This window comes from Bubalus bubalis, chromosome 7, assembly GCF_019923935.1.
Source record: "Bubalus bubalis isolate 160015118507 breed Murrah chromosome 7, NDDB_SH_1, whole genome shotgun sequence".
Taxonomy (NCBI): Eukaryota; Metazoa; Chordata; class Mammalia; order Artiodactyla; family Bovidae; genus Bubalus; species Bubalus bubalis.
This window is the reverse complement of record NC_059163.1, coordinates 84,155,263-84,182,989: the sequence shown is the minus strand read 5'-3', so window position 1 is coordinate 84,182,989 and position 27,727 is coordinate 84,155,263. Positions and strand designations below refer to the sequence as shown.

At 39.3% G+C, this 27,727-nt stretch overlaps 1 protein-coding gene and 1 long non-coding RNA gene across 2 annotated transcripts in view; both read left to right on the top strand.

The window, feature by feature from the left end:
• Window positions 1–21,852, top strand: part of LOC112586228 (elongin BC and Polycomb repressive complex 2-associated protein-like) — a 35,351-nt gene extending 13,499 nt beyond the window's left edge. Inside the window, exons 4-5 of the mRNA XM_045166238.1 lie at window positions 19,630–19,772; window positions 20,679–21,852. The gene's annotated coding sequence lies outside the window, so the exon portion shown is untranslated. The remainder of the gene's footprint in view (window positions 1–19,629; window positions 19,773–20,678) is intronic.
• Window positions 21,853–26,086: 4,234 nt separating this feature from the next.
• Window positions 26,087–27,727, top strand: part of LOC123465998 — a 31,891-nt gene continuing 30,250 nt past the window's right edge. Inside the window, exon 1 of the long non-coding RNA XR_006641284.1 lies at window positions 26,087–26,143. This is a non-coding gene — a long non-coding RNA (uncharacterized LOC123465998). The remainder of the gene's footprint in view (window positions 26,144–27,727) is intronic.

Sequence of the window (27,727 nt, the reverse complement as noted above, 5' to 3'; positions counted from 1 at the left end):
GAACATTACTTTGCTAGCATGTGAGATGAGTGCAATTGTGCAGTAGTTTGAGCATTCTTTGGCATTGCCCCTCTTTGGGATTGGAATGAAAACTGACCTTTTCCAGTCCTGTGGCCACTGCTGAGTTTTCCAAATTTGCTGGCATAGTGAGTGCAGCACTTTCACAGCATCATCTTTCAGGATTTGAAATAGCTTAACTGGAATTCCATCACCTCCATTAGCTTTGTTTGCAATGATGCTTCCTAAGGCCCACTTGACTTCTCATCTCGGGATGTCTGGCTTGAGATAAGTGATCACACCATTATGGTTATCTGTGCCATGAAGATCTTTTTTGTTTAGTAGTTCCGTGTATTCTTGTCACCTCTGCTTAATATCTTCTGCTTCTGTTAGTTCCATACCATTTCTGTCCTTTATTGAATCCATCTTTGCATGAAATGTTCCCTTGGTATCTCTGATGTTCTTGAAGAGATCTCTAGTCTTTCCCATTCTACTTTTTCCTCTATTCCTTTGCACTGATCACTGACAAAGGCTTTCTTATCTCCCCTTGCTATTCTTTGGAACGCTGCCTTCAGATGGGTGTATCTTTCCTTTTCTCCTCTGCCTTTTGTATCTTTTCTTTTTTTAGCAATTTGTAAGACCTCCTCAGACAACCACTTTGCCCTTTTGCATTTCTTTTTCTTGTGAATGCTCTTGATCACTGCCTCCTGTACAATGTCATGAACCTCCATCCATAGTTCTTCAGACACTGTCTATCAGATCTAATCCCTTGAATCTATTTGTCACTTGCTCTGTATAATCGTAAGGGATTTGATTTAGGTCATACATGAATGGTTTAGTGGTTTTCCCTACTTTCTTCAATTTAAGTCTGAATTTTGCAATAAGGAGTTCATGATCTGAGCCACAGTCAGCTCTCAGTCTTTTTTTTGCTGACTGTAGAGAACTTCTCCATCTTTGGCTGCATAGAATACAATCAGTCTGGTTTGGGTTTGAATATTGACCATCTGGTGATGTCCATGTGTAGAATCTTCTCTTGTATTGGAAGAGGGTGTTTGCTATGACCAATGTGTTCTCTTGGCAGAACTCTATTAGCCTTTGCCCTGCTTCCTTCTGTACTCCAAGGCCAAATTTGCCTGTTACTCCAGGTATCTCTTGACTTCCTACTTTTGCATTCCAGTCCGCTATGATGAGAAGGACATAGTTTTTGGGTATCAGTTCTAGAAGGTCTTGCAGGTCTTCATAGAACCATTCAATTTCAGCTTCTTCAGCATTACTGGTTCGGACATAGACTTGGATTACTGAATTGTTTGCCTTGAAAATAAACAGAGATCATTCTGTCATTGTTGAGATTGCATCCAAATACATCATTGCGGACTCTCTTGTTGACTATGATGTCTACTCCATTAATTCTAAGGGATTCTTGCCCACAGTAGTAGATATATGGTCATCTGAGTTAAATTCACCCATTCCAGTCCATTTTAGTTCACTGATTCCTAAAATGTCGATGTTCACTCTTGCTACCTCCTGTGACCACTTATAATATACCTTGATTCATGGACCTAACATTCCAGGTTCCTATGCAATATTGCTTTTTACAGCATCAGACTTTGCTTCTATCACCAGTCACATCCACAACTGTGCATTGTTTTCACTGTGGCTCCGTCTCTGTATTCTTTATGGCACACTATATGACCTTTAAAATATTTGAAGATATTTATATAATTACTCTCTGTCATCTGTTGTAAGAAATTCCAAAAGCTTCTGGTAAACATAACCTTACCCACCTCTCACCCTTAACGAAATACGACACATTTCTGCTTGTATCCTTGTAGACTACAACTATTTTCTTCTTTCTTTTGTCATACTGAAAAACTCTTCTTAACCCTTTTAAAATATTTACCTTGTCAGATTCATAACTGGAAATGTTTGAAAGGACTTGAGATTTTGAGTGAGAGAAACTCTTACTGTTCTGAACTCAGATCCATTTACCCAACCCGCAGCAAAGCCTATCTACTGACATTGGGTTGTGGTAAAAGAAAGTACAGCACTTACTGTAGGACACGAAGCAAGAAGACTGAAAATGCTGAGAAGACTCGATCTCCCCGATGGCTTTTAAAGCCAACAGTGTATGTGATGGTTGTAGGGTTTCTGATTAGCTCATGGACATTCTTCTTATTTGTTAGTCATGAGATAACAGTCATGAGGTTTGGGGAATCTTAATCATCAATCTTCTTGTTCAAACCATTCTGAGATCTATGTGTTTGTGGTCATTGGATACTCAACATCCTCCAGCAGTGGGGGTCTTCATTTCTGCAGAACCACTCCAAGATACATATTAGATTGTTAGTTATATCCCTTTCAGGAGGAGGTAGGAGTCCTGTGACTGTTGTTCAAGCTGTTATTACCTACTTTTCTTTGTTCCTGAATTTTCTACTTCCCTAATCATTACCTGTTTGAGTCTGCTCTTTCAAACCCTGGGGGAGCCTCACTGTGTGTTTCTTTGCACAAACAAGAATTGGGGAGACAGTGGATTGTAGTCACTTGACTGCAAGAGATTAATAGCTGTGAAGATGGGGAGAAGTAACCAGATTTGAGATATATGGGAGAGACAGTGCTGAGGGGATCTGCTTAATGATTGTATGTTGGGAAGAATTAAGTAGTAAAATTGGGTAATCAGAGATAAATCCCAGAGATTTTTGCTGGGAGGGGCTAGAAATGCATTCCTTTGGCAGGAAAACCCAGAGAGGAGTTGTGTCATGCAATGGATGTGAAAGCATGAGACAGAAAGTGTTTGTTTCCATCTTTATGACTTCATCACATGGGCAAGTATCTTAAATTCTGTGCCTCAGTTTCCTCATATATGAAATGAGAATTATAATACCTAACTCATCACTTGCCCTAAGGATTGAAGGAGGTGCTTCATTAAAATTATTTAGAACAGTGTTTGACACATGGTGAGCTCTATCAGAGAAAAGAGAGAGAAAAAAAAAAGTTCTGACATGTATAGTTTGAGATACGTGTTGGACCTCTGAGCAGAGATGCTTGTGTATGTCACAGGATAGTTGCAGTGAAGATGCAAAGTGATTCAGTGTGAGATATATGCTGGAGGTAGGTCTGAACAGATGTGGCACTAGAGGGTCATGGTTGATTGTATGGACTCCAAAGACAGACTGGGTTTGTATCCACTTAGTAGCTATGAGCATGTACTATAACCTGAGTGCCTCAGTTTCCTCCTGTTTGAAAAGAGAACTTTAATGGAAACTATCTCCTAGTTTTGTTCTAAGGATTAAAAATCTAATATACCAAATATATATATATGTGCTAGGTATTAAGGGTGAAGGATTGAGTCACATTTCACATGTTGAAATGGGTTTTCAACATACAGGTGAAGATATGTTGAGTAAATGAGCTCAGAGATCAGGAAGACCCAGTGTTCATGATATCAATTGGTCATTTGTCAGCATACTCGAAGGAAAGTTACACGGCTCAAAATAGCCTGGAATTAAAACGCCCCTCCAGGTTCTCTCCACCATTCTATGCAAAACAAAGAACTCTCTCACTCGAAGAAAAAAATGGACATTAATGTTGATCACATCCAGCACTCAGCTGGTCCCTCTGGCCGAATTCCTTGCTCCTGCTGTTTAAGAGATAACTACTCCGAAAAACCTTGGAGAAGAGCAGGCCCCCTTAAGACAGTAGCTTTCCACATACATGCCTATATATACTTACTCTTTTCCTGGGTTAGTGCAGCAGCTCACTAATCTGACTGCTGCCCCTTCTCACCTCATTAAAGGTGATTTGTTCCTGTCAAGTGCTGGTCTCGTTCTTTTTCTGAACCTCACCTTCTCTGACTCCCTTACCCTACAGTACTGATGGTACTTAAAGCTCCAGGGTGGGATGAAATCTCACACATTTACTCTAAGGATTGAAGAACGAATGTGTGGTGTTTGTGTGTGTGTACTCAGTCGTGTCCAACTCTTTGCCATCCCATGGACTGTAGCCTGCCTGGCTCTTCTGTCCGTGGTATTTCCCAGGCAAGAATACTAGAGTGGGTTGCTGTCTTCCTCCTCCAGGGTATCTTCCCAGTCCAGGGATTGAACCTGTGTTTTCTGCATTGGCAGGCAGATTCTTTACCACAGAGCCATCTGGGAAGCAATGGTATGAACTGATTATTATTAAAGGGAAAATGATACAGCAAAGTAGAAGAAGAATGAGATCAGAAGCACTTCACAATTAAGGTCATTGCTCAGGTATTCTCAGATGACACAGAAGTGGCAGGGAGTCAGAAATAATTGTATACCTCACTAATTTTTAGGGATAACCTCTAATTCCTAAATTAACTCATGGAACAATCTCATTTGAAGTTCAGTACCACAAACTGTCCTTCTTTTAATATTTCATTTAATGCCTTCAAATGAGATTGTAGGTTTCTATGGCTCATATAAAGTGGTGTATTTTTTTTTTTTTTTTGATATGTCGCTGACCCTGGCATGGTATAATGCAATCAAAGGTGCTCATTTTAAATACCCTGTTGAATTAATCATTTAATGTGGTGACTAGCATATCATTTCCTTAGCACCACATGGTAGACTAGCCACTGGGGCCCTGAATCTTTTCGTTCTAAGGAAGACATTTAAGTGGAGAGCTAGTTTTGCTGCCTGCCCCACTTCCCACCTCCAGGTATTGACTTTGAAAAACTGTTCAAATGTCGATGGTCAGGGGTCAAGATATACCTCGATTATGCATGTAGAATTCAGAAATTGTCTGTTCCCTCCTACAAAAACCTAGATGGAAAGAATAGATTTGGGATTTGAGCAGATCAATGCTGAAATTTTGGATACTCTCTAGAGCAGAACCTTTGCCAGTTTCATAACCAGTTTCACAACCAGTTAGAAAAGCCATAGTCTTTTTTTTTTTTTTTTCATTTTATTTTATTTTTTATTTTTATTTTTTTTATTTTTTTTAAATTTTATTTTACTTTTAAACTTTACATAATTGTATTAGTTTTGCCAAATATCAAAATGAATCCACCACAGGTATACATGTGTTCCCCATCCTGAACCCTCCTCCCTCCTCCCTCCCCATTCCATCCCTCTGGGTCATCCCAGTGCACCAGCCCCAAGCATCCAGTATCGTGCATCGAACCTGGACTGGCAACTCGTTTGATGTATAGAACAGTCTTATGGACTCTGTGAGAGAGGGAGAGGGTGGGAAGATTTGGGAGAATGGCATTGAAACATGTAAAATATCATGTATGAAATGAGCCATAGTCTTGTCATACATAAAATGGACATGATGACATCTACTTCATAATACTCGAAGGTGCTGAATGAGGCATGTTGTCACATGATTGTTTAATTATCTTTCCTGCAACATGTGCTGCATCTCAGGTATTTGGGATGTTTACAAATTCCTGTTTAACTGTGTGCACCAACTACAGATACACTCTTCATCAATTCATTGTGTGCTCAAAAAATTCAACCAATTTTGAAAGGGAGGTTTATAGCTTAAGTAGTGAGTGTATCGGAGAAGGCAATGGCACCCCACTCCAGTACTCTTGCCTGGAAAATCCCATGGACGGAGGAGCCTGGTGGGCTACAGTCCATGGGGTCGCTAAGCGTCAGACACAACTGAGCGACTTCACTTTCACTTTTCACTTTCATGCATTGGAGAAGGAAATGGCAACCCACTCCAGTGTTCTTGCCTGGAGAATCCCAGGGATGGGGGAGCCTGGTGGGCTGCCATCTATGGGGTCGCACAGAGTCGGCTACGACTGAAGCGACTTAGCAGCAGCAGTGAGTGTATATATATTTTTGGCTGTGTGATCACAGAGTTATAGAAATGTACTGTTGACTTTTACTGACATAAATTACTTTCCTTATTATTTCTAAATGGTTCTGCAAGTGTAATAGCTGGGGATTTTTTTTTTTTTTTGAAAAACAAATAAACAAACAGGTTTAGCATGTTCTTAGGGCCTGTCACGGTCTCATTATTTCCTGGCCCGCAGAGGAGAGCTGTGCTAATTAAGTACATTTAATGAGGAAAATTAATGCTTCTTTGGCTATGTTCTCCTTAAGCTATAACTGTTTCTTTACTTATTAGTGCTTGTTGTAATTATTAACTGTGAACTATACATTCCAGGAAGGGAAATCTTTCTTCTCTGCCCCTGCCCCGCCCCAAGACTGAAATTACCAGGTAGAAATTTGCATAAAATTACAAGCCAGTCAATTAGCTCTGGAGGATAAAGTTACCACTGAGCAGTTTCCTGTAGTGCTGGAGGTCAGAAAAGTTCAGCAGCTTTTGTGGAGCCAATGCTGATTGTGTACCTGTCTTTAGAAAGCTGTTGACAGTCATGTATATTTATGAGTTTTCCTTGGTTGAGAGTTTCATGTTTTCTTTGTCCTTCTTCTCTGTATCTTTGTATCTACCAAACAATGTTTGTACATACACACATAGACACACACGCACACACACACACACACACACACATTCACTCACACTCCCTATTACAAATATGGTGCATTTTTATGACATTTTATGGCATGATTATTTTTCCACCTTTAGCTCCATACCATTGCTTCATTAGTATTTTAAATAAACTGGATTTTTTGCTGTATGTTGCTGTTTACAAGTTATCATTTTGTTTCTGGAGGGTTTTTTTTTTTTTTTTTCCCCCTCTCAATACATTGTATGACAGATTAATACTGCTGTCAATACATGTGAATTGACTTATCCTTTATTTGTGGATTTGTAGAGCATGTATTTCTCTTCTGAAAGTATACCCCTGATTCCCTGGTTTCTGTTTTTTCAGTGGAATATCCCAGATTGAAGTCTCACCCAATTTATTTGATCTCTGTGCCTTCATTTTTGGTGTATAAAATGGACTTTATGAATGAATTGAGGGCGGTGATTTGTGCATGGTACTTAGCCCAGAGCTTGGTTCGTCTCTTGGCACTGGCTATGGCAGGTACCTCATGAAGATGGGGTCCTGATATGTCTTCTTGAGCCTTGATGGGCTTTGTTATGGCTTTTGCTAACAGGAATGATTCTTTATCCAGCACGGGTAGTTTCCTCCAATCTCTCATTACGCTGTGACTCTGAACTCAGAGTTGACATGTAAATCTTCTGACTACCCTTGAATCTGTGATGCTGGAAAGGTTAAGTGTAATTTTCATGGTCCACTGTCTCAGCTGAGCCTGGGATTCTATTCATTTCCATCAAGACAATCTGTTAGCATCAGTCTTGGATCTTCCAGATTTTCCCTTCTAGCAGCAGAACACCACAGAAAACCCTGCTCATGTTTCACGCCACAGAGGAATTTCTTACCCAAGCTTTGCATGAGTTCCTAACCCACAAAACCTTGAAATTTAAGAAAATGGTTGTTGTTGTATAAGCCACTATGTTTTAGGACAGTAGTAGATAACTGGAAAACTTATATATATATATATATACACACACACACACACACACACACACACACACACACAAAAGCCACTTATTTATATATAAATATAAATATTTATAAATTTTATAATTTATAGATATAAATTTTATAATTTATAAATATAAAATTATAAATTTTATAAATAAAATATAATTTATAAATATAAAATTATAAAATTTTATATTTATAAATATAAACATTTAAAATTTATAAAATTATAAATTTATATATACATTATATAAATATAAATATATAAAATATTTATATATAAATAAGTGACTTTTGTATGTGTGACATTACTAAAATCAGCTCTTAATACCTGTGGCACTCATGTGAGTCTCTACTACCTGTGGCAAGTCCCCATAGATACTTCCCCTTTTGGAGTCAGTGTTGTGGCTGGACCAGGCCTTGTGGTTCTTACAATGATTGCAAGATGCACGTCAGCAGCAGCCTTCAGAGAGCTTTGAGAAAACATCTGTTACTTACCAGTCCCAGAGGGTATACCAGGCACATGAAGAGCTACATAGTTAAGGTTCGAGTAGATACACAGGGAACATGGACCTGGGGTTCTGCCTTGACTGGGGTCAAAGGTGGGGTGCCTAGGGTTTTGTGAATCTGCTCTTTATTGGCAAATTTTAAATAAATATAAAATATAAGAGCAGAAATTAGGGCACAGGAGTGGGAAAGTGCCAGAGTCCAGCTCCAGCAGCCAGGCATTCAACCTGAAGAGATGGATGGTGTCAGCGAATGAGACAGCCTCTCAAAAACTCTCACAGTTTTTTGGACTGCCTGCTTATTTCAAGCTTATGATTCTCTTTTATACTTTTACAAAAGCATTAGGTCAGAGGTTTGATATTTTCAGTTCCCACTGACCCAGATTTATTTTCTCCATAAATCGTTATTTCTCTTCAGAGTTCCTGCTTCAGAGATTCTCTTGGAATCAGCCTTATCATCTATTATCTACCTCCTCTAATGTGTCCTATAGTTAACTTGTGATTACAACTCATGCTACATTCTTCAGTTTACTACTTATCTTCCTAAATCCTGTTTGCCCTTAACATCCTGAGCTCACTATCTCTTAAAAAGGCTTCTGGCTCTAGTGTCTCTAAAAATTCCTAACTTCTATAAGCTATAGTAAAATATGCTAACTTTACAACATCCCTTAAATCTTTAACTTCTAACTATTTTAATTATTTCTAAGCCCTAAATTCAGTAAACTCCTTTGCCATAAACATTTTCCTCACAAATAGGCTTCAGATAGCAATCCCTCCCATGGCCTCAAGCTACGGCCTATGTGCTCATCCTGGAACACTCTTTTGTAAAAGTCCTTGAACAAATGTCAGTGATTATATGAATTATTTTCTGTGCACAGCTGCAGAAGGCTTTGTGCCTTCTCATGCTCCTCTCAAGAACAATAAGCACCTTAATATTCCTTTTTCAGTCAACTCAGCAGAGGAGAGGAAAAGACAAGTCAGAATTATAAGGCCTAACTCCTTCATCCTGAGACCGTGCCTGTGGAATGAGGAGAGGGGTCTGGGGCCGTGCCTCCATTTTGTCAGTAATGCCTAACGCGGCTCCCGACAGGAAAGGGGTTCTCAAGCAGGTGTCTAAGTTACTCAGGGCTTTCTAAAATTGGGCTCCATATCTAGTTGTTTATTAGTAGCCATTTCATACACTGGCAATATGCTCATTCAAGATGAAGGTGCTGGAGATGGACTCCTCAGGGTTATCAGACATGTTACAAAAACAAAAGCTTTCTGTCAGTCACTTTCACTGTCCTCTTATCTGTGGTTTACTTTTAGGTTTATGCTTTTTCCTAAGCCACTGAGAACCAATAGTACTTGTAAATTCTAAGTAGAGTTGTGAAGTAATTGAAATTTAAAAAAAATTATAATTAACTTAAAATGCAAAAATTTCTAAAATCTGAGTCATTAAATACACAAGTTTAAAGTTACGCTTCCCTCATAGCTCAGTTGGTAAAGAATCCACCTGCAATGCAGGAGACCCCGGGTCGATTCCTGGGTTGGGAAGATCCGCTGGAGAAGGGATAGGCTACCCACTCTAGTAGTCTTAGGCTTCCCTTGTGGCTCAGCTGGTAAAGAATCCGCCTGCAATGTGGGAGACCTGGGTTTGATCCCTGGGTTGGGAAGATCCCCTGGAGAAGGAAAGGGCTACCCACTCCTGTATTCTGGCCTGGAGAATTCCATAGATTTTATAGTCCATGGGGTTGCAAAGAATCTGACATGAGCGACTTTCACTCTCACTTTCACTTAGAGTTATGCAAACTAGATTTGAATTTGAGTTCTTCCCCATAAGCTCTGTTGACTTGTGGAACTTCTGCTCTCTTTGACTCATCTGCAAAATGGGGCTACTAGTGACTTACTATGTGGGGTTATATATAAGAATTAAATGAGATAATCTTACAGTGTTAGCATAATGCTTGACACAAATCAGTGGTAATTTTTATATCATGTCAAAGTAGGAAATACTGATGAGATATGTCATAAAAATGTAATATTAGTAAGTGATAATTTATAATTATATCAAAAACATAGTCTATTAATAACTCAGATGAGAGCACTTAAAATTGAGGAATTTGAGTTTTATCCCTTATCTCTTCCTCTGCTTCTGACAAGATTGGGGAAAATGGGGAAATGAAGGGACCAAAAGATAACTAGGATAATTCAGCCATGAATAGTCAAATTCCAACTTCATTTTATCATCCATGTATAAATTAATAAGCGATGGGCGCTTGTAAAGATTATAGTCAATTCTGATGAAATAAAAACAGTGACAAAATCAGATATAAGGAAGTCAAATAAGAAAGCTATGGAGAATTAAGGAGGGCAGACATAATTTAACTCCTTCATGATTCAAATGCACGGTTTTTTCACCTCAAATTTAACTGTGATATTCTGGAACGGGAAAGAGATGTCCCAATCACTTTCCCCCCCTAAAAACAGACAAACATACAAGATCTGTGTCTTGATAAACAAAGTTTAGGCTAGGCTAGGACAACTGGAAAAATGAATAAAGGAGAGTTTGGAGGAAAGATGCAGGAAAAGGTGAAAGTTCAGTTGACCAAGCATAGAATATCAGGGAGGGTGCCTGTTCATAAATCAGCCCAGATTAATCATACTCAATGCAGGGAAGGGCAAAAGCAGAAAAAGTGATTATGATACATGGTTACTAGGGACCTCCATGCTGAAATTTCTGCCTATTTACAGTTTCAGTTCAGTTCAGTCGCTCAGTCGTGTCTGACTCTTTGCGACCCCATGAGCTGCAGCATGCTAGGCCTCCCTGTCCATCACCAACTCCCGGAGCCTACCAAGACTCATGTTCATTGAGTCGGTGATGCCATCCAACTATCTCATTCTCTGTCATCCCCTTCTCCTCCTGTCCTCAATCTTTCCCAACATCAGGGTCTTTTCAAATGAGTCAACTCTTCTCATCAGGTGGCCAAAGTATTGGAGTTTCAGCCTCAGCATCAGACCTTCCAATGAACACCCAGGACTGATCTCCTTTAGGATGGACTGGTTGGATGTCCTTGCAGTTCAAGGGACTCTCAAGAGTCTTCTCCAACACCACAGTTCAAAAGCATCAATTCTTAGGCACTCAGCTTTCTTTATAGTCCAACTCTCACATTCATACACGACTACTGGAGAAACCATAGCCTTGACTAGATGGGCCTTTGTTGGCAAAGTAATGTCTCTGCTTTTGAATATGCTGTCTAGGTTGGTCATACTTTTCCTTCCAAGGAGTAAGTGTCTTTTAATTTCATGGCTGCAATCACCATCTGCAGTGATTTTGGAGCCCAGAAAAATAAAGTCAACCACTGTTTCTACTGTTTCCCCATCTACTTGCCATGAAGTGATGGGACCAGATGCCATGATCTTAGTTTTCTGAATGTTGAGCTTTAAACTAACTTTTTCACTCTCCGCTTTCACTTTCATCAAGAGGCTCTTTAGTTCTTCTTCCCTTTCTGCCATAAGGGTGGTGTCATCTGCATATCTGAGGTTATTGATATTTCTCCTGGCAATCTTGATTCCAGCTTGTGCTTCTTCCAGCCTAGTGTTTCTCATGATGTACTCTGCATATAAGTTAAATAAGTAGGGTGACAATATACAGCCTTGATGTACTCCTTTTCCTATTTGGAACCAGTCTGTTGTTCCATGTCCAGTTCTAACTGTTGCTTCCTGACCTGTATACAGGTTTCTCAGGAGGCAGGTCAGGTGGTCTGGTATTCCCATCTCTTTCAGAATTTTCCACCGTTTCTTGTGATCCACACAGTCAAAGGCTTTAGCATAGTCAATAAAGCAGAAATAGATATTTTTCTGGACTCTTGCTTTTTTGATGATCCAGTGGATGTTGCCAATTTGATCTCTGGTTCCTCTGCCTTTGCTAAAATCAGCTTGAACATCTGGAATTTCACGGTTCACCTATTGCTGAAGCCTGGCTTGGAGAATTTTGAGCATTACTTTACTAGCGTGTGAGATGAGTTCAGTTGTGCGGTAGTTTGAGCATTCTTTGGCATTGCCTTTCTTTGGGATTGGAATGAAAACTGACCTTTTCCAGTCCTGTGGCCACTGCTGAGTTTTCCAAATTTGCTGACATATTGAGTGAAGCTCTTTCACAGCATTATCTTTTAGGATTTGAAATAGCTCAACATCACCTCCACCAGCTTTGTTTGTAGTGATGCTTCCTAAGGCCCCCTTGACTTCACATTCCAGGGTGTCTGGCTCTAGGTGAGTGATCACACCATCATGATTATCTTGATCGTGAAGATCTTTTTTGTACAGTTCTTCTGTGTATTCTTGCCACCTCTTCTTAATATCTTCTGCTTCTGTTAGGTCCCTTCCATTTCTGTCCTTTATTGAGCCCATCTTTGCATGAAATGTTCCATTGGTATCTCTAATTTTCTTGAAGAGATCTATAGTCTTTCACATTCTATTGTTTTCTTTTATTTCTTTGCACTGATCACTGAGAAAGACTTTCTTATCTCTCCTTGCTATTCTTTGAACCCTGCAATCAAATTGGTATATCTTTCCTTTTCTCCTTTGCTTTTCACTTCTCTTCTTTTCACAGCTATTTGTAAGAAAAATAGGGAAGTAACTCATTTTCATGCTATCTGTTGGTGTTCTGAAGAAACTATAAAAAAAAAATTCTAGCAACAGGAAGATAGCATGGACCAATAAAGAGATATTCATTTAGGAGGAAACTAAACACTACTCTCCTGTTACCATGTCTTTAAACATGTTCACGCACATCTGTAAAACACATACTTACTAGACCCTTCTTCCTTTCCCCTCCAAAGGTAACAAAAACTTAAGCCCTTTCTGGATTGCACTTTGCAAAGATACTATAGACACTCTTTTGAATTTTCCTTGGACTTGCCATTTCATAATGGGTGGCTTTTCTGAGCTGTAAAATAAACACTGGTAAGTCCCAGGAATGTGAGAGTGGGTTTCATTGATTATAGCATTGGGGTCATCATGATGGTTTGGTCAATCAGTTAAATTCATTGTTCCCTCTACCAAATAATACCCTCTCTCCCTGAGGGGACAGAGGTAGTGACAAAAACACAAGGAGCTTTGAAAGAGACCTGAGGAAACAAGAGTGGTGGAACCTACAAATGAGCTACCATTTTTCAATGTCACTGGCTATATTTTTTCACTGCACTGTGGTACCTATAGCATCTGATGTAGAAGGGAAAGCAGAGTGAAAAACACATTATTTTGAAGGTTGTTGTTTAATTGCTAAGTTGTGTCCAATTCTTTTGTGATCCCATGGACTGTAGCCCTCCAGGCTTCTCTGTCCATGGGATTTCCCAGGCAAGAAGTGGATTGCCGTTTCCTTCTCCAGGGATCAAACTCACATCTCCTGCATCGGCAGGCAGATTCGTCACTGCTGAGCCACCAGAGAAGCCATGTTGAAGATACCCTTTATAATGTTCCTTTTAAAAATAATTTATCTTTGTTGGAATATAAGTGACACATAACATTATATTAGCTTCAGGTGTCCAAATGTAATGATTCCTTATTTAACATATTGTGAAATTATCACCAGAAAAAGTTTAGTTAACATCCATCACCACACATAGTTAGAATTTTATTTTTTTGCAGTGAGAATTTTTGTTTTAAGAGCTACTCGCTTAGTGATGTAAATATATAATTTAGTATTATTGACTACAGTTACTATGCTGTAGCATGGTCTATTTATTTTATATCGTGTTTTTTTGAGGAATTTTATTAAGTCCAAAATGGACAAGTTATATTTTCCAGGCAAATCCTGTAGATTTAGTCCGGGGCTAAATAAATTAAAATATCTTCTGCTGATTGATTTGGACCTGACTTAGGAAAACTAAATATGAAAGTTTCCTTGGTAGACAGAAAATGGTTTATTTTAGATTTATGTTCTCACAGTAACCCTGTTACTGTTTCTTATATAAATGACTGATTTGATGTCTGCTCAGCTCTGCTTGATTCTTTGTAAAGGATATTAATTGGAGATATCGCCATGATACGTATGCTCTTCCCTAAATTAATTACTCAAATTCCAAAATGTACTGTTTATTTACACACCTGCATTTAATACATTTTACTTAAAAAAAAAATACAGAGTTTTAGCCCTGTTCCATGGAAATAGCAGCAGTGCTTCATTTTCCTATGTCTGATTGCTGGTTGTACAGCTGATGGTCAGGGTTTTGTTGTTTGTTGATTCTGGCTGATAAGAATATTGTAAAGAGCACCGATGCCCATTTAACTGTCCTGGCGTTCTGTGTGAAATTAATAGAACTAGGGTGCTGAGGCTGTTGACATTCACTGTACCCTTTTCAATTTTCCTCTTCCAATTTTATGTTTTTGTTGTCTCCAATTTTTCTTTTTTATATTGTGAGTTTATTAACAAATTGAGGTGGGTATAGTTATTTTTCCGCTTTATTTGTCTCTTTAACCTTTATGGTATAATAACATGTTTGAAAAGCTCTTCTTATAAAGAGTTACAGTTTTTTGGTTCTGTTTATCACCTTACTCAAAGTTTTGTGTATTTTTTTTTTGTTTCTGGTAGAATTATTTTCAACATTTCTTGTAAGGCACATCTAGTATTGATATATCCCCTCAGCTTTTGTTTGTCTGGCAAAGTCTTTGTTTCTGCTTTGTATCTGAATGACAACTTTCCTGGATAGAGTATTCTCTGGTAACAGTTTTTATCTTTTATAATTTCAAGAATGTCGTTCCATTCTCTCCTGGTCTGTAAGCTTTCTGATAAGAAATCTGTTGAGAGCCTAATGGGGGTTCCTTTGTAGGTTACTATCCTTTTCTCTGGCGGGCTTTATATTTTTTTCTTTGTTATTGACTTTCAACAGTATTAATATAAAGTTTTTTTGGAGAAGGTATTTTCGCATTGAGGTAAGTAAAAGATGCTTATTCCTTGGAAGGAAAGTTATGACCAACCTAGATAGCATATTGAAAAGCAGAGACTTTACTTTGCCAACAAAGGTCCATCTGGTCAAGGCTATGGTTTTTCCAGTGGTCATGTATGGATGTGAGAGTTGGACTGTCAAGAAAGCTGAGTGCCGAAGAATTGATGCTTTTGAACTTGGTGTTGGAGAAGACTGTTGAGAATCCCCTGGACTGCAAGGAGATCCAACCAGTCTATTCTAAAGGAGATCAGTCCTGGGTGTTCTTTGGAAAGACTGATGCTGAAGCTGGAACTCCAGTACTTTGGCCACCTGATGTGAAGAGCTGACTCATTGGAAAAGACCCTGATGCTGGGAGGGATTGGGGGCAGGAGGAAAAGGGGATGACAGAGGATGATATGGCTGGATGGCATCACCGACTCGATGGACATGAGTTTGGGTGAACTCCGGGAGTTGGTGATGAACAGGGAGGTCTGGTGTGCTGCAATTCATGGGGTTGCAAAGAGTCGGACACGACTGACTGACTGAACTGATTCAGTTCAACTTTCACATCCAACTCTCACATCCATACATGACCACTGGAAAAACCATAGCCTTGACTAGACAGACCTTTGTTGGCAAAATAATGATTAGATGTTCACTCATCTTCATGGATTTGTATATCCAGTTCCTTCCCCATTTCTCAGCTTTCATTTCTTTAAACTCTCTGCTTCCTTCTTTTTCTCTTCTTTTGAAATATCCGTTACCCTAAGATAGCCCTTCCTGAGAGTCACATGGCTCTCATAGAATTTTGTTTTCTATGTCTTATTTCTTTTTCCTCTCATAACTTGTATCATTTCTATATTTCTGTCCTGTGAAAGTGTTAGTCACTCAGTCGTGTCCAATTCTTTGCAATCCCATGGACTGTAGCCTGCCAGGCTCATCTGTCCATGGGATTCTCCATGGAAGAATACTGGAGTGGGTTGTCATGCCCTCCTCCAGGGGTTCTTCCCAACCCAGGGATTGAACCCAGGTGTCCTACATTGCAAGCAAATTCAGATTTGCCATCTGAACAACCGGGGAGATTTTTTGTCTTAGAGCTTGATGATTCTCTCTTCAATGTGGTCTTCTTAATTTCCACTGCTTTCTAAAATATTTTTCATCTTATTTCTTGAGTTCTTCAGCTTCTGAAGAACTTTTTGGTTTTGAATTTCTGTTTGATTATTTTTTAGAGTTTCAGTCTCTTTGGTAAAGTATTCCTCTGTTTATTACTTTTATTCCCAACCTCTTTAAAATGCCTTTCTGAGTTTTTCTTGTTGCTCACTGAGTTTCTTCCTGACAGCTATTTTGAATTCTCTGTCAGCTTTGTTGGTTTCTGGAGAATTGTCATTTATTTTCTGTGGTGCAGTGTGACTGCTTCCTCATGATACTTAATGAATTGTCCTGTCTCTGCATTTGAAATGAAAGGTTAGATGTTACAGTTCTTTCTTTTGTTTTTTTTTTTTTTTTTTTTGGTAGGTGGCACTATAACACAGATTTTTGGTTTCTCTTACTGAGTGCCTCTGGTTATATTTGAGACCTGGCATGTTCCAGCCTCCACAGTCTGTCTAAGAACTGTGGCTCTGGGCCTTCCTTGCAGCTTCTTCTGCATCTGGGGTCATTGCTGCCTTGCTTCTGCTGTAGCTGCTGTTGTCACTGGGATGGTGGGCTCTTGCCTCATGTCCAGGATCCCCTGAGTCACAGGCTTGGCTGCTGTAACAGGAGGAGGGTGGCCAGGGGTATCCCGATTGTACAGCTGCCTCCTCTCTGTGTCTGGTGTGAGGGCACAGGATCTGCCATCGAAAGTGGAGGGGCAGGGGCTGGAGTCATGGGCATGTCGGCATGGGAGGGACTGGATCCAGGTCCCACTGCCCCGTTCCCTGTGGCCAGTGGCCAGGGTGTGGCTGTGGAATGGACGCTGGAGCTGTGTATGCCACCTGCCCTACTGCTCCTGGTTCTCTGAGGCTGTGGGCTCAGCTGCCATGGTCAGAGGGCTGGGACTCCAAGACACTGACTCTGCTGCTCCCTTGGTTCCAGCTCATCGGTGTGTTTCAGTCCTCCCACCTTTGGATGTGTAGGGGTCGATGCATTGGGAAGTTCTCTGGCCTCCTGTTGTGTTGGGTAGAGGCACCTTTTAGATTCGGGGATGTTTTTCTGGCTATATATTGAAGAGGATATTTAAAGGTAGTGTTTTACTCTGGCATGTTGCTCACCTCCCTGGATGGAGTATTCTTGGTTGTAAGGTTTTGTTTTTCCTTTCATTGCTTTAAATATATGAATGACCTGTGAAGCTCCTGTTGAAGAGTCAACTGACAGTCTTGTGGGAGTTCCCTTTTCCCTTGCTGCATTTAAGATTCTCTCTTTAATTTTTGTCATTTTAATTGTGGTGTGTCTTGGTGTAGATCTGTTTGGGTTGATCTTGTTGTGACTGTCTGTGCTCCCTGGTCCTGAACGTCTGTTTTTTTTCACCCCCAGGTTCGGGAAGTTTTCATCTCTATTGCTTCAAATAATTTCTCTGACCCTTCTCTCTCTCTCCTCCTTCTGGGACGTCTATGATATGAATGTTCATATGCTTGATGTTGTCCCAGATGTCTCTTAAACTTTCCTTTTTAAAATATTTTTTTTCTTTTTTAAAATTTTTTCTTTTTTTTTTTTTTTGTTCAGCTTGGGTGATTTCCACTATTTTATCTTCCAGTTTCCAGATCTATTTCTTGGTATCTTTTTCACCTGCTGTTGATGCCTTCTATTATTTCAGCGGTTATATTCGTCAGCTCTGTTTGGTTCTTTCTATTTTCTCTTTGTTAAACTTTTCACTGTGTTCGGCCATTCTTCTCCCATGTTCATTGAGCATCTTTATGATTATTACCTTAAACTCCATATTAAGTAAATCGTCTATCTCCACTTACCTTAGTTCTTCTAGAGTTTTATATTGTTCCTTCACATGGAACATATTCCTCTGTTGCCTTAGTTTGCCTGAGTCTCTGTTTTTATTTCTGTCTGTTAGGTATGTTGGTTACATTTCTTAACCTTGGATATACAGCCTTATGTAGCAGACGTCCTATGGTGTCCAGCGGCGCAGTCCCCTCCTGTCAGCAGAGCTATATGATCTAGGGATGCTCCTATGTGGGGTGCTGCTGCCTTCTGATGTGTGGGGCTGGGTCTTGGCACGACTGATTGCGGTGCCCCTGGTCTGATCTGATCCTGATACTCTGGTGGGCATGGCTGGGTCCTGGCAGCTGCTGTCATATCTGGGGGGTCTTGATTCTGGCCTGCTGGTGGGTGGGGCCAGGCCCTGGGCAGCTGCTGGCTCTGGGACCTGGGGCTGTGCCAGTCAACTGGTACATGGAGTCTTTCCAGCACAGTAGGCTATGAAGCCAGGGGTGTCTGAGCCTATCCTTGCCAGTTGGTGGGCAGTGCCAGGTCTCAAGGCTGCTTGCTGGGAGCCCAAGTGTAGAGTCGCCCTGGTGGTAGGTGGGACTGGGTTTCCACTTAGCTGGTTGCGGGGCTGAGGGTATCAAGGACTTGGACTGACTGGTGGGCAGTTAAGCTTCTTTTCCAATAGGCTAGAAGGAGCACTCCAAAATGGTACTTGCCAGCACCAGTGTCTTCCTGTAGAACGATCTCCCCCAGAAGGCTGCCACCAGCATCTGTGTCCCCCCAGGGACTCCCAGTTGCGTCTTGGTTCTCTGGAGGTTCCCCAAGATCAGCAAATGTGTTTAATGCAGGTTCCTTTCAAATTATTTCCTCTGCACCTGGTCTCGCGTGTATAAGAAACCGTGTGTGCCTTTTAAGAGCTGAGTGTGTGTTTCCTACAGCCCCCAGGCTCTGCTGTTTGTACACCCTGCTGGACTTCAAAGTCAGATATTCTCGGAGCTCATATTCCTGGTCTAGGTCCTCAGGCTGGAAAGCCTGATGTGGTCTTGGACCCCTCAGTCCTTGGGGAGAACCTCTGCAGTTATGACTGTACTCCCACTTATGGGTCACCTTTCCTGGAGGTGTGGCTCTTGACTATACTATACCTCTGCACTGCTACCTGTCTCACTGTGGCTCTCTTTTGATATCTGTTGGTGTGGGAAACGTTTTTGGTTGGTGTCACATTGTTCACCTTGATGGTTGCTCTGTAAATAGCTGTAATTTTGGTGTGAGAGTGGGAGGAGGGGAGCTCAAGTTCCTTCCACTCCACTCAGTTGGCCACTCCCCGTTAGTTCTCAGAAATCTGAAACCAAGTGTTGGTCAGGGCTGCGTGCCTCCTGGGAGCTCCTGGGAAATAGTCCTTGATTTCCAGTGTCTGGATGCTGCCTGCATTCCTTGGTTCATGGCCCTTTTTTCACATCACTTCACTGTCTTGCTCCCAGAATCCTATCTCCTACTGTCTTTTGTAACTTTAAATAAGAGGCAGTAACAATGGGGAAATAAAAGGACATTAGCTTTAAACAACAATTTATATCATCTGGAGAGTGTATTCTCAATTGAAAAACTGCCTAAACTTTGGCAAATAGTTTTTAAAAATCATAAAAACAACTTTGCAGGTCTCAACTGATAAACTTTAATAATAACACTATTATTAGTAGAAATAAAGCCATGTTTCTAAAAAAAAAAAAAAACTTACTAAATGTCCTGCTCTTTGATGACTTTATCACCATTCTTTCAAATAGTGTTCTTTCTTGCTTGTTTCCAAGTTCAGCAGAATGTGATAATATACAGTAGCTGGAATGTCTATTTTCAGTTTGCATTTTTTTTTTTTTTTTTTAAGATTACCGGGCACATTTACTCTTCTGACATAGAACGAAAAGTTCACAGCATCAATGTGCCATTTGAAATATGTTGAACGACTTGCTGACATAAGGAATGTACGATAATATTTTAATCAGTTTGCCTGCCAACTGGAGACTTTAGGTAAATGAATCCTATCAGTTTCAATTTAGTAGAGCTCTTTTATAAGGCATATTAAATTTACTTGAAAGTAATGACCAAATTTTTAAGGAGGATTCAGTGAAAGTTGCACACATTTCTCCCCCAAACAAGTTTTCCTTAGAAAGTTACAAATTAAAATAAAGGCTAAAGGATAGTAGTTCCTGAATATCTCTAATAGTTTATAGATGTTTTATAATATTTTCAAGTATGAGGTAAATGAATGTTCCAGAAAATATATTACTGTATATATAACATACAAATAATATACTATATTATATTATAATAGTCAAATGAATAGAAATATGGTTAGCATAGTGACTTTAAAATTTTACAGCTGTTTACTGTTTTAAATTTTATGTGCATTAGATTCAACTGTTTAATCAAAGAGAAAGAAGAAAATAATTCTGCTCTTGGTGGCCATACCAAGATCTCTAGTCACTCAGTTTTTTCTATCTCGCCCAGTCTTGTGTTTGCATTGAGCTCCTTCCAGTCAGCTGTTCAGTGCTTTATTTGTCCCTAGCCTAGATTCCCAAGCTCTTTGCTGTTCCAGTATATTCATGCCAGTCTCCAACTCTGCATCCTTTCCAAGAGTATGGCACCCTGCAATAACTGGAGGGGCAGGCAGAGATCCCGTCTCTTTCTAAGGCACTTGTTTGGGCAGCTGAGGCAACTGGGCTCCATCTGTAGTTTCTGCCTTGTCTCAGTCTCGTGAGGCAGGCTGCACTGAAGGAGCTTTAATTCTCTACAGTAACGTGGCATTCTTGGTTTGAGACCCAGTTAGACCTTATGCCCTGGGTCTAGTCTTTCAATTCTGATCTTACCCATTTTTCTCGAGTCGTTTTGGTACCCTGTTAGAAACCTCTGCTCTGTTCTTTATGTCTCACCTAGATTTGTGTCCTGTGCCAGATTCCAGTCTGAACTGATGTCCTGCTCTCTGCTGCGAGAATTATATGACATTTTCTCCATTTGTACATCCTCTCACATCTACTTCAATATCAGTGCTAGATTTTTAATGAACCTTGTACTCTTCTGGCGGGTTTCTGAAGAATTTGTCCAATAAGATTTCTATCATTTGAATAATTCACCTGTTATCTTCTAAACTAATAATTTTATGATTGCATTTACATGTTATAAGTCAACTATTTTGTTATCAAATTTATATTACATTTTTAGATTATAAACATTTTTGTTTTGTTCTGGATGAAGTTCAGCCTCTTCTGTGTGACAACCTGTGCATTCGGTCCCCTTGCTGGGCGGTCACTGCCAGACTTCACCTTCCCTGATCACGGCTGTTGCTTCAGGGAGCCTCCAGGTGTCTGAGTTATCACATTCTCTCGTAAGGTGACACAAGTATAACCGATCACTGTTTCAGCTTAAAGTAAAGTAAAGTAATGGCTTAGACGGTAAAGCGTCTGCCTACAATGAGGGAGACCCGGGTTCAATCCCTGGGTCAGGAAGATCTCCTGGAGAAGGAAATGGCAACCCACTCCAGTAGTCTTGCCTGGAAAATCCCATGGACGGAGAAGCCTGGTAGGTTACAGTCCATGGGGTTGCAAAGAGTTGGACACGATGGCATCTTAAAACATGCGCTCATAAATTAGTTATTTCTGTTATGTCCTATTTGTATTTACATACACACAAGTGCACGTATATAGATGCATATGTGTTGTTTATGTGTGTATTATGTTCTAAAGGCTCTGGTGTAATTTGTCAAACTTGCATTCTGCCCCTACCCCGACCCCATACAGCCAAACTCTGGAGAAATGTATTTTCTAATATATGTAGTTCTTAAATATGAAGTACTGATTCAAATGCCATCACTTTTAGAGAAGTCCCATTGAAAATCAAAGCAAAATTTCTTGTATCTAGATTTAACTCCAGATTGTATCACACTGTGCAGACATTTAGAAAATCTATTTTGTGTTCATGTACTTGTAAAAGTAAATTGTCATTATTGTAAAATTGTTAACCAAGGCATAAATTTCAGTTTCCTTTACTTTTAGGAAATGGCTCAGTCTTCTAATACTTTTCATTTATATACTTCAATAAATCTGCTAAACTTTCTATCTTTGTGGACATTTTTAAATTAAATTTGTTTGCACACTTTCCGATATATAAAATACAGATATATTCAGTAGGTGTTATATTCATTAGTAAAAGTTTTAAGTTTTCTTGTTCAAAAAGTATGAAATGAAAAAAAAATTGTTAAAGTAAAATACTACTCTTCTTAATTACTAAAATGAATTCAAGCAAGTGTCCCCCCAAATTATTGATGTTAGTGACAAAAATGACTTATTCAATAATGAGGCTTAATGTGTTACTCATAACAGATTAACATTGATTCTTTTTTCTTTTGTGGAATATTAATAAACATATTATCAGAAAATAGCATCTTTTACTTTATAAAATTGTATTAGTCACAGTCCTCTATTTAGAAACTAGTTTACACATAAGGTAGTAAAATTGTGCAGTGTTTAATTTTGTATATTAGCTTAAATTATAAATGGATAAAAATTATAATTTGTGGTAAAAGGAACATTTTCAAGTACAGGGTTAAAGATGTTCTCCACATATTCGTTATACAAATATTAAAATTGCTCTGTGAGTTATCCAGTATACATTCAGAAGATTAATTGACAGTTTAAGAGAAAATTTAATAAAAGAAGAATAGAACAGTGGTATTAGTTTATTCAAAAATGGTATTCGTTTATTCAAAAATATTTACTTATTGGTTGCTGTTGACCATGAACTGAGGTCATAACCACAAACAAAGCAAATGCATTATAAGCTTATGGTTTAGTGGGAACATCAAATAAGTATAAAAATAAATATCCATTTACAGACTGTACTACATACTTGAAAGATAAGTTACAAATGTCATGAAAGTTGTAAGGCATTCAGTTAATTTAGAATGGGGTTGGTTTTAGAGATATAGGAAGATTAGAAGACTCTTATTACCACAGCTGCTTTCATAAAAATCTTTCAGGATTAACTCAGTAATACATTTATATTTTATAATATCATAATTTTATATTTGTATTTTGCATATAATAATATTTTTATTTTTCCATTACAAAATAAACATTCTCAAATTGGAATCAGAAATATATGTGTGTGCATGTATATATACATGCACTGCTGCTGCTGCTGCTAAGTCGCTTCAGTCGTGTCCGACTCTGTGCGACCCCATAGACAGCAGCCTACCAGGCTCGCCCCTCCCTGGGATTCTCCAGGCAAGAACATTGGAGTGGGTTGCCATTTCCTTCTCCAATATACATGCACACACACACGCATATATATATATATATATATATGCCTCATAAAACATGATAATCAGTGTTGTAGAATGGTCATCCTTCAACCTAGTTCAGGTTTTTCTAATGAGATGCTATTTAAGGTAATTCTGTCTGGTGCTATGTGCAAATTTGAACTAATTTGTGAAATTATTAACTGAAATTCATGTAAAAGTGACTTCCTCTTAACATTGTATTTTGACATACTGGGTCCTCATGATACTAGTGGAGGATTTGGAATCAGAGCAAGGAGGTAGCAAACGTAGGAAATGGCCACAGAAGTAGGAAAAGCCATGCAACTTGTAAGGAGAGTGGATCAATAATGTTTAAATACTCTCCTCATAGTGAAGTGCTAACACTTTTATAGGATATTAGTGAAGCAGTGGCAGTGAAAAAAAAGGAATGGAGCAAAGATGAAAATGACAATAGGCAATATTTATTGATATTTAACATGTGTAAAGAATTGTGTTTAATGCTTTATATTCTTTATTTATATCCTCACAAGGTTATTACTCTTATTTTTAGTCCATCAAGGAGAAAAGCACTAAGATTTAGAAAGTTTGAGTAACTTTCCAAAGTTGATTTAGATAGTTAGTGGATCTGGAGGGTAAAAAACATGTCCTTCCAAATGATACTCATCTCCTACTCTCAATCCCTGGAATTTTTGAATGCTACTTTAAATGGCAAAAGGGAGGGTCTTTGCAGATATTTGAAGTAAAGGACATTGACGTGGGAAGATATCCTCGGTTGTCCACATGCATCCTTATAAGAGGAAGGCAGAGTGGCATTTTACACAGTGGCTCATGGAAGAGAGTGTCATGGGACCACAGAAGCAGAGACTGAAAGAGGTATGGTCACAGAGAATGCTGGCAGCCCCTGGAAGCTGGAAGGTGCAAAGAGCAGGTTCTCCTCTGGAACTTTCCCAGGGAGCACAGCCTTGCTGACACCTTGGTTTTGGTTCAGTGACACTAATGGTGGATTTCTAGTCTTCAGAGCTGAAAGATGAAAACATTCTATTGTTTTTAGCTTCCAGGGTTGTGGTAATTAATTTGTTATGCCAGATATGGAAAACTAATAGAGTTATGAATCAACCAGGTATGTCTATCTCCAGAAATAAGCTTTAAGCCATATGCCAGATCATACATGTAAAGTATAACCATAAAAATTATCGTTTTTTTTTTAGCACCGCAAACTGGAAGAAAAAAGAAAAAAACTTCAGTAAAAGGGATGTGTGTATACATGTATGTCATATATGTATATGATCATTTATGAAGTTTAAAAGTCTTAAAAATAATATCTTAATTTTACAGTTTATACACACACACACACACACACCTGTTCACAAGTATTGTTTGGCTAATTCAAAGTACAGGAAATGTTTGTACAGTGCTGTACCATACTTTTATTATACTATATTCTTAGAGATAGTTAACTTTTATTGATAATTAAAACTAGTTTTGAGTGTTCATCATTCCCTAAAGATACACTGCTGCTGCTAAGTCACTTCAGTCGTGTCCGACTCTGTGTGACCCCATAGACGGCAGCCCACCAGGCTCCCCCGTCCCTGGGATTCTCCAGGCAAGAACACTGGAATGGGTTGCCATTTCCTTCTCCAATGCATGAAAGTGAAAAGTGAAAGTGAAGCTGCTGAGTCGTGTCCGACTCTTAGCAACCCCATGGACTGCTGCCCACCAGGCTCCTCTGTCCATGGATTTTCCAGGCAAGAGTACTGGATTGGGTTGCCATTCCTTCTCCAATGCGTGAAAGTGAAAGTGAAAGGGAAGTCGTTCAGTTATGTTCAACTCTTTGTGGCCCCATGGACTGCAGCCCACCAGGCTCCTCCGTCCATGGGATTTTCCAGGCAAGAATACTGGAGTGGGGTGCCATAGCCTTCTCCAATGAATGAGTCTACCTATTTGTAAAAACATAACTGATGAAAACAGTGCAATCACCAGGTTATCACACTGTGAGAGTTCACTTGTCAAGAGGGAGCAACTCAAAGGACATCACACAATCTATAAACCAGCTAGAAGGGGCCATCCAGACTTTTCCCTGCTGAACTCTTTCTAAAGATACACACTTTCCTCCAAATTTGCATTTGTATTGCTGAAATTTTGAAATTATTTTACTCTTCTCATTTTCATTCTTTCACAGTCTTTTAAAAGATTAGTTAACATGATAACTGGGTTATACTTTCATTCATTTTCTATGGCTTATGTCCATTTTCTGTCATTCACTTCATTATCATTGAATGCCCTGCCCCAAACTATAACCATTTTAGGTGAATCCTGCACTCATCTTTTCTGAAACATATTATGTGTTTGTGCAGTTCTGAGCTCAATTTATCCTTTGTGTCTTTTAACAATTTTTGTGTGTGCTTAAGTAGCTTCAGTTGTATCCAACTCTTTGCAACCCTATGGACCATAGCTGGCCAGGCTCTACTGTCCATGGGATTCTCCAGGCAATAATACAGAGTGGATTGCCATTTCCTTTTTCAGGGGATCTTCCTGACCCAGGGATTGAACCCATGCCTTTTTCTCATGTGGCCTGCATTGGCAGGCAGATTCTTTACCACGAGCACCACCTTAGCCTAACCTAATGAATTCTCTCCTATGGTTTTACCTTCCAAACTTATATATATATATATATATATATATATATATATATATATATATATGAATAAAAGTACTGAAGAGGAAGGGCAAAGCAGTCCACTCCAATATTCTTGCCTGGAGAATCCCTTGGACAGAGGAGCCTGGTGAGCTAAAGTCCATAGGGTGGCCGAGTCGGACACAACTGAAATTACTGAGCATGCATGCAAAGGTACTGAAAGCTTAACAAACAAACAAAAAAAACTAGGACAAAATGAAACCTCCTTTTTATATTGGGCTTTTTCTATTTTAGAAATTTTTCAGTTCAGTTCAGTCACTCAGTTGTGTCCGACTCTTTGCGACCCCATAGACTGCAGCACACCAGGCTTCCCTGTCCATCACCAACTCCCAGAGCTTGCTTTAACTCATGTCCATCGAGTCAATGATGCCATCGGAACACCTCATTTAGGTATGTCCAAAACACTTTAAGTAAAATTACTTTAGGTAAAGGCAGTGTATTGAATTAAATGTATTGCCAGGAGGCTTAGAAGGAAAAGAATCTGCCTGTAATGCAGGAGACTCTGGTTTGATCTCTGGGTTGGGAAGTTCCCTTGGAGAAGGGAATGGCAACCCACTCCAGTAGTCTTGCCTGGAGAATCCTATGAACAGAGGAGCCCTGGCTGGCTACAGTCCATGGGGTTACAAAGAGTAAGACATGACTGAATGACTAACACTTTTTTCACTTTTCATCTTAGGAAAAAGCAGTATATTGAATTAAACATATCACCAATAATTTTAAGCAAATGTGGCAATTTTGCATGTTATTTTTCTTAAAGTAAGTTTTGACCATTCATGGTCTCATAATTGTGAGAAATGTATGCTCCAGTATAATTCTCTTTGGGAATTGTGTTAGCCAAGTAAAATAATGAGAACTGTAATAATGTAGAGAGGTTGGTAATGTCATAAAATTAGTTAGAATTAATTTTCATGGAAAAATAGCATTGCTTAAACTGTTGAGATTGGTGAGCACTATCTAGTTTATCTATAATTTCTTTCTTCAGGGACTTTCTATAGTGCTGTCATATTTTCTTAAAGGTGTCTTCGTAGATAAGCTCTGATTTACAGATAGTGTACATACCATTATGTCACATACATTATGTGATGTTATATTAGACATTGGTCACTGGGAATTTATTTGGTGGTTTCTTTTGTCTACATTTATTATGATCCAGATCTTTTTAAAATGCTACCTTAATTTTTTTTCCAAATGTATTTGTGATCCCTAAATAGATATGACAGTACGTCTCACAATAATATTACTTACAAGTTTGTTCAGTACTGTCATTTTCATATCAAACACTGAAATTTTCATATAAAGCTGAAATTTCTTGAAAGTAAATGTTTATTCCTAAAGTATGGACATTTTTTCCTTATCTAGTCTTAGAAATACCTACATATTTCTAGTAGAGACTTGGTTTAGTATATGTGTGTGTGCATGCTCAGTTGCTTAGTCTTGTCTGATTCTTTGTGACCACATGGACTGTATGTAGCTCCTCAGGCTCCTCTGTCCATGGAATTCTCCAGGCAAGAATCCTGGAGTTGGTAGCCATTCCCTTCTCCGAGGGATCTTCCAACCCAGGGATCAAACCCATGTCTCCTGTGTCTCCTTCACTGGCAGGCAGATTCTTTGCCCCAAACCACCTGGGGAGCTCAGTTTAATATATACGAAGGTTTTTAAATTAATTTTCAACTGTGGGTGTTGGAGAAGACTCTTGAGCGTCCCTTGGGCTGCAAGGAGATCCAACCAGTCAATCCTAAAGGAAATCAATCCTGAATATTCATTAGAAGGACTGATGCTGAAGCTTCAATATTTTGGTCATCTGATGCGAAGAACTGACTCATTGGAAAGGACCCTGATGCTGGGAAAGATTGAAGGCAGGTGGAGCCGGGGATGGCAGAGGATAAGATGGTTGGATGGCATCACCAACTCAATGGACATGAGTTTGAGCAAGCTCCAGGAGTTGGTAATGGACAGGGAGGCCTGGCGTGCCCC